Source organism: Amia ocellicauda, chromosome 9 (assembly GCF_036373705.1).
Source record: "Amia ocellicauda isolate fAmiCal2 chromosome 9, fAmiCal2.hap1, whole genome shotgun sequence".
Classification (NCBI taxonomy): Eukaryota; Metazoa; Chordata; class Actinopteri; order Amiiformes; family Amiidae; genus Amia; species Amia ocellicauda.
In genome coordinates this window covers 44,064,684-44,078,255 of record NC_089858.1, presented here as the reverse complement: position 1 = coordinate 44,078,255, position 13,572 = coordinate 44,064,684, and positions in this window count along the sequence as shown.

Genomic DNA, 13,572 nt, shown 5'->3' with positions numbered 1-13,572 from the left:
AACAATCCAAATCATGCTTCTCTCAGCTTGATATGCTTCCACACGGTACATAAGGGCATTCTCTATCATAGGTGAAGAGTTTACATGTGTATTTGCAAGTTTACATTACATTTCATCAAACTCTTGAAACCAAGTCAGTTCTGACCTGAAACAACATGAAATGTTGTACAATTGCATTTGTGAGCATATGTAATGCAGTTGAGCACATCTAACTTTACAGAATGAAGATATTGCAAAACCATCCAATTCAAGCTTCTTTTAGCTTGATATGCTTCCACACTGTACTTAAGGGCATTCTCTGTATAAGGTGAAGAGTTTACATGTGTATTTGCATGTTTACATTACAATTCATCAAACTCTTGAAACCAAGTCAGTTCTGACCTGAAACAACATGAAATGTTGTAAAATTGCATTTGTGAGCATATGTAATGCAGTTGAGCAACATCCAACTTTACAGAATTAAGATATTGCAAAACCATCCAAATCAAGCTTCTCTCAGTTTGATATGCTTCCACACTGTACTTAAGGGCATTCTCTATCATAGGTGAAGAGTTTACATGTGTATTTGCAAGTTTACATTACAATTCATCAAACTATTGAAACCAAGTCAGTTCTGACCTGAAACAACATGAAATCTTGTAAAATGGCATTTGTAAGCATATGTAATGCAGTTGAGCACATCTAACTTTACAGAATGAAGATATTGCAAAACTATCGAAATCAAGCTTCTCTCAGCTTGATATGCTTCCACACTGTACTTAAGGGCATTCTCTATCATAGGTAAAGAGATTACATGTGTATTTGCAAGTTTACATTACAATTCATCAAACTATTGAAACCAAGTCAGTTCTGACCTGAAACAACATGAAATGTTGTAAAATTGCATTTGTGAGCATATGTAATGCAGTTGAGCAACATCCAACTTTACAGAATTAAGATATTGCAAAATCATCAAAATCAAGCTTCTCTCTGCTTGATTTGCTTCCACACTGTACTTAAGGGCATTCTCTGTATGAGGTGAAGAGTTTACATGTGTATTTGCAAGAATACATTACAATTCATCAAACTCTTGAAACCAATTCAGTTCTAATCTGAAACAACATGAAATCTTGTAAAATTGCATTTGTAAGCATATGGAATGCAGTTGAGCACATCTAACTTTACAGAATGAAGATATTGCAAAACCATCCAAACCAAGCTTCTCTCAGCTTGATATGCTTCCACACTGTACATAAGGGCATTCTCTATCATAGGTGAAGAGTTCACATGTGTATTTGCAAGTATACTTAACAATTCATCAAACTCTTGAAACCAAGTCAGTTCTGATACGAAACTACATGAAATGTTGTAAAATGGCATTTGTAAACATATGTAATGCAGTTGAGCACATCTAACTTTACAGAATGAAGATATTGCAAAACCATCCAAATCAAGCTTCTCTCAGCTTGATATGCTTCCACACTGTACTTAAGGGCATTGTCTATCATAGGTGAAGAGTTTACATGTGTATTTGCAAGTTTACATTACAATTCATCAAACTCTTGAAACCAAGTCAGTTCTGACCTAAAACAACATGAAATGTTGTAAAATGGCATTTGTGAGCATATGTAATGCAGTTGAGCACATCCAACTTTACAGAATTAAGATATTGCAAAACCATCCAAATCAAGCTTCTCTCTGCTTGATATGCTCCACACTGTACATAAGGGCATTCTCTATCATAGGTGAAGAGTTTACATGTGTATTTGCAAGTTTACATTACAATTCATCAAACTCTTGAAACCAAGTCAGTTCTGACCTGAAACAACATGAAATGTTGTAAAATTCCAATTGTAAGCATATGTAATGCAGTTGAGCACATCTATTTTTGCAGAATGAAGATATTGCAAAACCATCCAAATCAAGCTCCTCTCAGCTTGATATGCTTCCACACTGTATATAAGGGCATTCTCTATCATAGGTGAAGAGTTTACATGTGTATTTGCAAGTTTACATTACAAATCATCAAACTCTTGAAACCAAGTCAGTTCTGACCTGAGACAACATGAAATGTTGTAAAATTGCATTTGTGAGCATATGTAATGCAGTTGAGCAACATCCAACTTTACAGAATTAAGATATTGCAAAACCATCCAAATCAAGCTTCTCTCAGTTTGATATGCTTCCACACTGTACTTAAGGGCATTGTCTATCATAGGTGAAGAGTTTACATGTGTATTTGCAAGTTTACATTACAATTCATCAAACTCTTGAAACCAAGTCAGTTCTGACCTAAAACAACATGAAATGTTGTAAAATGGCATTTGTGAGCATATGTAATGCAGTTGAGCACATCCAACTTTACAGAATTAAGATATTGCAAAACCATCCAAATGAAGCTTCTCTCTGCTTGATATGCTCCACACTGTACATAAGGGCATTCTCTATCATAGGTGAAGAGTTTACATGTGTATTTGCAAGTTTACATTACAATTCATCAAACTCTTGAAACCAAGTCAGTTCTGACCTGAAACAACATGAAATGTTGTAAAATTGCATTTGTGAGCATATGTAATGCAGTTGAGCACATCCAACTTTACAGAATTAAGATATTGCAAAACCATCCAAATCAAGCTTCTCTCTGCTTGATTTGCTTCCACACTGTAGTGAAGGGCATTCTCTATAATAGGTGAAGAGTTTACATGTGTATTTGCAAGTTTACATTACAATTAATCAAACTCTTGAAACCAAGTCAGTTCTGACCTAAAACAACATGAAATGTTGTAAAATGGCATTTGTAAGCATATGTAATGCAGTTGAGCACATCTAACTTTACAGAATGAAGATATTGCAAAACTATCGAAATCAAGCTTCTCTCAGCTTGATATGCTTCCACACTGTACTTAAGGGCATTCTCTATCATAGGTAAAGAGTTTACATGTGTATTTGCAAGTTTACATTACAATTCATCAAACTATTGAAACCAAGTCAGTTCTGACCTGAAACAACATGAAATGTTGTAAAATTGCATTTGTGAGCATATGTAATGCAGTTGAGCAACATCCAACTTTACAGAATTAAGATATTGCAAAATCATCAAAATCAAGCTTCTCTCTGTTTGATTTGCTTCCACACTGAACTTAAGGGCATTCTCTGTATAAGGTGAAGAGTTTACATGTGTATTTGCAAGAATACATTACAATTCATCAAACTCTTGAAACCAATTCAGTTCTAATCTGAAACAACATGAAATCTTGTAAAATTGCATTTGTAAGCATATGGAATGCAGTTGAGCACATCTAACTTTACAGAATGAAGATATTGCAAAACCATCCAAACCAAGCTTCTCTCAGCTTGATATGCTTCCACACTGTACATAAGGGCATTCTCTATCATAGGTGAAGAGTTCACATGTGTATTTGCAAGTATACATTACAATTCATCAAACTCTTGAAACCAAGTCAGTTCTGATACGAAACTACATGAAATGTTGTAAAATTGCATTTGTAAACATATGTAATGCAGTTGAGCACATCTAACTTTACAGAATGAAGATATTGCAAAACCATCCAAATCAAGCTTCTCTCAGCTTGATATGCTTCCACACTGTACTTAAGGGCATTGTCTATCATAGGTGAAGAGTTTACATGTGTATTTGCAAGTTTACATTACAATTCATCAAACTCTTGAAACCAAGTCAGTTCTGACCTAAAACAACATGAAATGTTGTAAAATGGCAGTTGTGAGCATATGTAATGCAGTTGAGCACATCCAACTTTACAGAATTAAGATATTGCAAAACCATCCAAATCAAGCTTCTCTCTGCTTGATATGCTCCACACTGTACATAAGGGCATTCTCTATCATAGGTGAAGAGTTTACATGTGTATTTGCAAGTTTACATTACAATTCATCAAACTCTTGAAACCAAGTCAGTTCTAATCTGAAACAACATGAAATCTTGTAAAATTGCATTTGTAAGCATATGGAATGCAGTTGAGCACATCTAACTTTACAGAATGAAGATATTGCAAAACCATCCAAACCAAGCCTCTCAGTTTGATATGCTTCCACACTGTACATAAGGGCATTCTCTATCATAGGTGAAGAGTTCACATGTGTATTTGCAAGTATACATTACAATTCATCAAACTCTTGAAACCAAGTCAGTTCTGATACGAAACTACATGAAATGTTGTAAAATTGCATTTGTAAACATATGTAATGCAGTTGAGCACATCTAACTTTACAGAATGAAGATATTGCAAAACCATCCAAATCAAGCTTCTCTCAGCTTGATATGCTTCCACACTGTATATAAGGGCATTCTTTATCATAGGTGAAGAGTTTACATGTGTATTTGCAAGTTTACATTACAAATCATCAAACTCTTGAAACCAAGTCAGTTCTGACCTGAGACAACATGAAATGTTGTAAAATTGCATTTGTGAGCATATGTAATGCAGTTGAGCAACATCCAACTTTACACAATTAAGATATTGCAAAACCATCCAAATCAAGCTTCTCTCAGTTTGATATGCTTCCACACTGTACTTAAGGGCATTGTCTATCATAGGTGAAGAGTTTACATGTGTATTTGCAAGTTTACATTACAATTCATCAAACTCTTGAAACCAAGTCAGTTCTGACCTAAAACAACATGAAATGTTGTAAAATGGCATTTGTGAGCATATGTAATGCAGTTGAGCACATCCAACTTTACAGAATTAAGATATTGCAAAACCATCCAAATCAAGCTTCTCTCTGCTTGATATGCTCCACACTGTACATAAGGGCATTCTCTATCATAGGTGAAGAGTTTACATGTGTATTTGCAAGTTTACATTACAATTCATCAAACTCTTGAAACCAAGTCAGTTCTGACCTGAAACAACATGAAATGTTGTAAAATTGCATTTGTGAGCATATGTAATGCAGTTGAGCACATCCAACTTTACAGAATTAAGATATTGCAAAACCATCCAAATCAAGCTTCTCTCTGCTTGATATGCTCGACACTGTACATAAGGGCATTCTCTATCATAGGTGAAGAGTTTACATGTGTATTTGCAAGTTTACATTACAATTAATCAAACTCTTGAAACCAAGTCAGTTCTGACCTGAAACAACATGAAATGTTGTAAAATTGCATTTGTGAGCATATGTAATGCAGTTGAGCACATCCAACTTTACAGAATTAAGATATTGCAAAACCATCCAAATCAAGCTTCTCTCTGCTTGATATGCTCCACACTGTACATAAGGGCATTCTCTATCATAGGTGAAGAGTTTACATGTGTATTTGCAAGTTTACATTACAATTCATCATACTCTTGAAACCAAGTCAGTTCTGACCTGAAACAACATGAAATGTTGTAAAATTGCATTTGTGAGCATATGTAATGCAGTTGAGCAACATCCAACTTTACAGAATTAAGATATTGCAAAATCATCAAAATCAAGCTTCTCTCTGCTTGATTTGCTTCCACACTGTAGTTAAGGGCATTCTCTATAATAGGTGCAGAGTTTACATGTGTACTTGCAAGTTTACATTACAATTAATCAAACTCTTGAAACCAAGTCAGTTCTGACCTAAAACAACATGAAATGTTGTAAAATGGCATTTGTAAGCATATGTAATGCATTTGAGCACATCTAACTTTACAGAATGAAGATATTGCTAAACTATCGAAATCAAGCTTCTCTCAGCTTGATATGCTTCCACACTGTACTTAAGGGCATTCTCTATCATAGGTAAAGAGTTTACATGTGTATTTGCAAGTTTACATTACAATTCATCAAACTATTGAAACCAAGTCAGTTCTGACCTGAAACAACATGAAAAGTTGTAAAATTGCATTTGTGAGCATATGTAATGCAGTTGAGCAACATCCAACTTTACAGAATTAAGATATTAGAAAAATCATCAAAATCAAGCTTCTCTCTGCTTGATTTGCTTCCACACTGTACTTAAGGGCATTCTCTGTATAAGGTGAAGAGTTTACATGTGTATTTGCAAGAATACATTACAATTCATCAAACTCTTGAAACCAAGTCAGTTCAAATCTGAAACAACATGAAATCTTGTAAAATTGCATCTGTAAGCATATGGAATGCAGTTGAGCACATCTAACTTTACAGAATGAAGATATTGCAAAACCATCCAAACCAAGCTTCTCTCAGCTTGATATGCTTCCACACTGTACATAAGGGCATTCTCTATCATAGGTGAAGAGTTCACATGTGTATTTGCAAGTATACATTACAATTCATCAAACTCTTGAAACCAAGTCAGTTCTGATACGAAACTACATGAAATGTTGTAAAATTGCATTTGTAAACATATGTAATGCAGTTGAGCACATCTAACTTTACAGAATGAAGATATTGCAAAACCATCCAAATCAAGCTTCTCTCAGCTTGATATGCTTCCACACTGTACTTAAGGGCATTGTCTATCATAGGTGAAGAGTTTACATGTGTATTTGCAAGTTTACATTACAATTCATCAAACTCTTGAAACCAAGTCAGTTCTGACCTAAAACAACATGAAATGTTGTAAAATGGCATTTGTGAGCATATGTAATGCAGTTGAGCACATCCAACTTTACAGAATTAAGATATTGCAAAACCATCCAAATCAAGCTTCTCTCTGCTTGATATGCTCCACACTGTACATAAGGGCATTCTCTATCATAGGTGAAGAGTTTACATGTGTATTTGCAAGTTTACATTACAATTCATCAAACTCTTGAAACCAAGTCAGTTCTAATCTGAAACAACATGAAATCTTGTAAAATTGCATTTGTAAGCATATGGAATGTAGTTGAGCACATCTAACTTTACAGAATTAAGATATTGCAAAACCATCCAAATCAAGCTTCTCTCTGCTTGATATGCTCCACACTGTACATAAGGGCATTCTCTATCATAGGTAAAGAGTTTACATGTGTATTTGCAAGTTTACATTACAATTCATCATACTCTTGAAACCAAGTCAGTTCTGACCTGAAACAACATGAAATGTTGTAAAATTGCATTTGTGAGCATATGTAATGCAGTTGAGCAACATCCAACTTTACAGAATTAAGATATTGCAAAATCATCAAAATCAAGCTTCTCTCTGCTTGATTTGCTTCCACACTGTAGTTAAGGGCATTCTCTATAATAGGTGCAGAGTTTACATGTGTATTTGCAAGTTTACATTACAATTAATCAAACTCTTGAAACCAAGTCAGTTCTGACCTAAAACAACATGAAATGTTGTAAAATGGCATTTGTAAGCATATGTAATGCATTTGAGCACATCTAACTTTACAGAATGAAGATATTGATAAACTATCGAAATCAAGCTTCTCTCAGCTTGATATGCTTCCACACTGTACTTAAGGGCATTCTCTATCATAGGTAAAGAGTTTACATGTGTATTTGCAAGTTTACATTACAATTCATCAAACTATTGAAACCAAGTCAGTTCTGACCTGAAACAACATGAAATGTTGTAAAATTGCATTTGTGAGCATATGTAATGCAGTTGAGCAACATCCAACTTTACAGAATTAAGATATTAGAAAAATCATCAAAATCAAGCTTCTCTCTGCTTGATTTGCTTCCACACTGTACTTAAGGGCATTCTCTGTATAAGGTGAAGAGTTTACATGTGTATTTGCAAGAATACATTACAATTCATCAAACTCTTGAAACCAAGTCAGTTCAAATCTGAAACAACATGAAATCTTGTAAAATTGCATCTGTAAGCATATGGAATGCAGTTGAGCACATCTAACTTTACAGAATGAAGATATTGCAAAACCATCCAAACCAAGCTTCTCTCAGCTTGATATGCTTCCACACTGTACATAAGTGCATTCTCTATCATAGGTGAAGAGTTCACATGTGTATTTGCAAGTATACATTACAATTCATCAAACTCTTGAAACCAAGTCAGTTCTGATACGAAACTACATGAAATGTTGTAAAATTGCATTTGTAAACATATGTAATGCAGTTGAGCACATCTAACTTTACAGAATGAAGATATTGCAAAACCATCCAAATCAAGCTTCTCTCAGCTTGATATGCTTCCACACTGTACTTAAGGGCATTGTCTATCATAGGTGAAGAGTTTACATGTGTATTTGCAAGTTTACATTACAATTCATCAAACTCTTGAAACCAAGTCAGTTCTGACCTAAAACAACATGAAATGTTGTAAAATGGCATTTGTGAGCATATGTAATGCAGTTGAGCACATCCAACTTTACAGAATTAAGATATTGCAAAACCATCCAAATCAAGCTTCTCTCTGCTTGATATGCTCCACACTGTACATAAGGGCATTCTCTATCATAGGTGAAGAGTTTACATGTGTATTTGCAAGTTTACATTACAATTCATCAAACTCTTGAAACCAAGTCAGTTCTAATCTGAAACAACATGAAATCTTGTAAAATTGCATTTGTAAGCATATGGAATGTAGTTGAGCACATCTAACTTTACAGAATGAAGATATTGCAAAACCATCCAAACCAAGCTTCTCTCAGTTTGATATGCTTCCACACTGTACATAAGGGCATTCTCTATCATAGGTGAAGAGTTCACATGTGTATTTGCAAGTATACATTACAATTCATCAAACTCTTGAAACCAAGTCAGTTCTGATACGAAACTACATGAAATGTTGTAAAATTGCATTTGTAAACATATGTAATGCAGTTGAGCACATCTAACTTTACAGAATGAAGATATTGCAAAACCATCCAAATCAAGCTTCTCTCAGCTTGATATGCTTCCACACTGTATATAAGGGCATTCTCTATCATAGGTGAAGAGTTTACATGTGTATTTGCAAGTTTACATTACAAATCATCAAACTCTTGAAACCAAGTCAGTTCTGACCTGAGACAACATGAAATGTTGTAAAATTGCATTTGTGAGCATATGTAATGCAGTTGAGCAACATCCAACTTTACAGAATTAAGATATTGCAAAACCATCCAAATCAAGCTTCTCTCAGTTTGATATGCTTCCACACTGTACTTAAGGGCATTGTCTATCATAGGTGAAGAGTTTACATGTGTATTTGCAAGTTTACATTACAATTCATCAAACTCTTGAAACCAAGTCAGTTCTGACCTAAAACAACAAGAAATGTTGTAAAATGGCATTTGTGAGCATATGTAATGCAGTTGAGCACATCTAACTTTACAGAATGAAGATATTGCAAAACCATCCAAATCAAGCTTCTCTCAGCTTGATATGCTTCCACACTGTATATAAGGGCATTCTCTATCATAGGTGAAGAGTTTACATGTGTATTTGCAAGTTTACATTACATATCATCAAACTCTTGAAACCAAGTCAGTTTTGACCTGAAACAACTTGAAATGTTGTAGAATTGCATTTGTGAGCATATGTAATGCAGTTGAGCACATCTAACTTTACAGAATTAAGATATTGCAAAACCATCCAAATCAAGCTTCTCTCAGCTTGATATGCTTCCACACTGTACATAAGGGCATTCTCTATCATAGGTGAAGAGTTTACATGTGTATTTGCAAGTTTACATTACAATTCATCAAACTCTTGAAACCAAGTCAGTTCTGACCTAAAACAACATGAAATGTTGTAAAATGGCATTTGTGAGCATATGTAATGCAGTTGAGCACATCCAACTTTACAGAATTAAGATATTGCAAAACCATCCAAATCAAGCTTCTCTCTGCTTGATATGCTCCACACTGTACATAAGGGCATTCTCTATCATAGGTGAAGAGTTTACATGTGTATTTGCAAGTTTACATTACAATTCATCAAACTCTTGAAACCAAGTCAGTTCTAATCTGAAACAACATGAAATCTTGTAAAATTGCATTTGTAAGCATATGGAATGGAGTTGAGCACATCTAACTTTACAGAATTAAGATATTGCAAAACCATCCAAATCAAGCTTCTCTCTGCTTGATATGCTCCACACTGTACATAAGGGCATTCTCTATCATAGGTGAAGAGTTTACATGTGTATTTGCAAGTTTACATTACAATTCATCATACTCTTGAAACCAAGTCAGTTCTGACCTGAAACAACATGAAATGTTGTAAAATTGCATTTGTGAGCATATGTAATGCAGTTGAGCAACATCCAACTTTACAGAATTAAGATATTGCAAAATCATCAAAATCAAGCTTCTCTCTGCTTGATTTGCTTCCACACTGTAGTTAAGGGCATTCTCTATAATAGGTGCAGAGTTTACATGTGTATTTGCAAGTTTACATTACAATTAATCAAACTCTTGAAACCAAGTCAGTTCTGACCTAAAACAACATGAAATGTTGTAAAATGGCATTTGTAAGCATATGTAATGCATTTGAGCACATCTAACTTTACAGAATGAAGATATTGATAAACTATCGAAATCAAGCTTCTCTCAGCTTGATATGCTTCCACACTGTACTTAAGGGCATTCTCTATCATAGGTAAAGAGTTTACATGTGTATTTGCAAGTTTACATTACAATTCATCAAACTATTGAAACCAAGTCAGTTCTGACCTGAAACAACATGAAATGTTGTAAAATTGCATTTGTGAGCATATGTAATGCAGTTGAGCAACATCCAACTTTACAGAATTAAGATATTAGAAAAATCATCAAAATCAAGCTTCTCTCTGCTTGATTTGCTTCCACACTGTACTTAAGGGCATTCTCTGTATAAGGTGAAGAGTTTACATGTGTATTTGCAAGAATACATTACAATTCATCAAACTCTTGAAACCAAGTCAGTTCAAATCTGAAACAACATGAAATCTTGTAAAATTGCATCTGTAAGCATATGGAATGCAGTTGAGCACATCTAACTTTACAGAATAAAGATATTGCAAAACCATCCAAACCAAGCTTCTCTCAGCTTGATATGCTTCCACACTGTACATAAGGGCATTCTCTATCATAGGTGAAGAGTTCACATGTGTATTTGCAAGTATACATTACAATTCATCAAACTCTTGAAACCAAGTCAGTTCTGATACGAAACTACATGAAATGTTGTAAAATTGCATTTGTAAACATATGTAATGCAGTTGAGCACATCTAACTTTACAGAATGAAGATATTGCAAAACCATCCAAATCAAGCTTCTCTCAGCTTGATATGCTTCCACACTGTACTTAAGGGCATTGTCTATCATAGGTGAAGAGTTTACATGTGTATTTGCAAGTTTACATTACAATTCATCAAACTCTTGAAACCAAGTCAGTTCTGACCTAAAACAACATGAAATGTTGTAAAATGGCATTTGTGAGCATATGTAATGCAGTTGAGCACATCCAACTTTACAGAATTAAGATATTGCAAAACCATCCAAATCAAGCTTCTCTCTGCTTGATATGCTCCACACTGTACATAAGGGCATTCTCTATCATAGGTGAAGAGTTTACATGTGTATTTGCAAGTTTACATTACAATTCATCAAACTCTTGAAACCAAGTCAGTTCTAATCTGAAACAACATGAAATCTTGTAAAATTGCATTTGTAAGCATATGGAATGTAGTTGAGCACATCTAACTTTACAGAATGAAGATATTGCAAAACCATCCAAACCAAGCTTCTCTCAGTTTGATATGCTTCCACACTGTACATAAGGGCATTCTCTATCATAGGTGAAGAGTTCACATGTGTATTTGCAAGTATACATTACAATTCATCAAACTCTTGAAACCAAGTCAGTTCTGATACGAAACTACATGAAATGTTGTAAAATTGCATTTGTAAACATATGTAATGCAGTTGAGCACATCTAACTTTACAGAATGAAGATATTGCAAAACCATCCAAATCAAGCTTCTCTCAGCTTGATATGCTTCCACACTGTATATAAGGGCATTCTCTATCATAGGTGAAGAGTTTACATGTGTATTTGCAAGTTTACATTACAAATCATCAAACTCTTGAAACCAAGTCAGTTCTGACCTGAGACAACATGAAATGTTGTAAAATTGCATTTGTGAGCATATGTAATGCAGTTGAGCAACATCCAACTTTACAGAATTAAGATATTGCAAAACCATCCAAATCAAGCTTCTCTCAGTTTGATATGCTTCCACACTGTACTTAAGGGCATTGTCTATCATAGGTGAAGAGTTTACATGTGTATTTGCAAGTTTACATTACAATTCATCAAACTCTTGAAACCAAGTCAGTTCTGACCTAAAACAACAAGAAATGTTGTAAAATGGCATTTGTGAGCATATGTAATGCAGTTGAGCACATCCAACTTTACAGAATTAAGATATTGCAAAACCATCCAAATCAAGCTTCTCTCTGCTTGATATGCTCCACACTGTACATAAGGGCATTCTCTATCATAGGTGAAGAGTTTACATGTGTATTTGCAAGTTTACATTGCAATTCATCAAACTCTTGAAACCAAGTCAGTTCTGACCTAAAACAACATGAAATGTTGTAAAATGGCATTTGTAAGCATATGTAATGCAGTTGAGCACATCTAACTTTACAGAATGAAGATATTGCAAAACTATCGAAATCAAGCTTCTCTCAGCTTGATATGCTTCCACACTGTACTTAAGGGCATTCTCTATCATAGGTAAAGAGTTTACATGTGTATTTGCAAGTTTACATTACAATTCATCAAACTATTGAAACCAAGTCAGTTCTGACCTGAAACTACATGAAATGTTGTAAAATTGCATTTGTGAGCATATGTAATGCAGTTGAGCAACATCCAACTTTACAGAATTAAGATATTGCAAAATCATCAAAATCAAGCTTCTCTCAGCTTGATATGCTTCCACACTGTATATAAGGGCATTCTCTATCATAGGTGAAGAGTTTACATGTGTATTTGCAAGTTTACATTACAAATCATCAAACTCTTGAAACCAAGTCAGTTCTGACCTGAGACAACATGAAATGTTGTAAAATTGCATTTGTGAGCATATGTAATGCAGTTGAGCAACATCCAACTTTACACAATTAAGATATTGCAAAACCATCCAAATCAAGCTTCTCTCAGTTTGATATGCTTCCACACTGTACTTAAGGGCATTGTCTATCATAGGTGAAGAGTTTACATGTGTATTTGCAAGTTTACATTACAATTCATCAAACTCTTGAAACCAAGTCAGTTCTGACCTAAAACAACATGAAATGTTGTAAAATGGCATTTGTGAGCATATGTAATGCAGTTGAGCACATCCAACTTTACAGAATTAAGATATTGCAAAACCATCAAAATCAAGCTTCTCTCTGCTTGATTTGCTTCCACACTGTAGTTAAGGGCATTCTCTATAATAGGTGCAGAGTTTACATGTGTATTTGCAAGTTTACATTACAATTAATCAAACTCTTTAAACCAAGTCAGTTCTGACCTAAAACAACATGAAATGTTGTAAAATGGCATTTGTAAGCATATGTAATGCATTTGAGCACATCTAACTTTACAGAATGAAGATATTGATAAACTATCGAAATCAAGCTTCTCTCAGCTTGATATGCTTCCACACTGTACTTAAGGGCATTCTCTATCATAGGTAAAGAGTTTACATGTGTATTTGCAAGTTTACATTACAATTCATC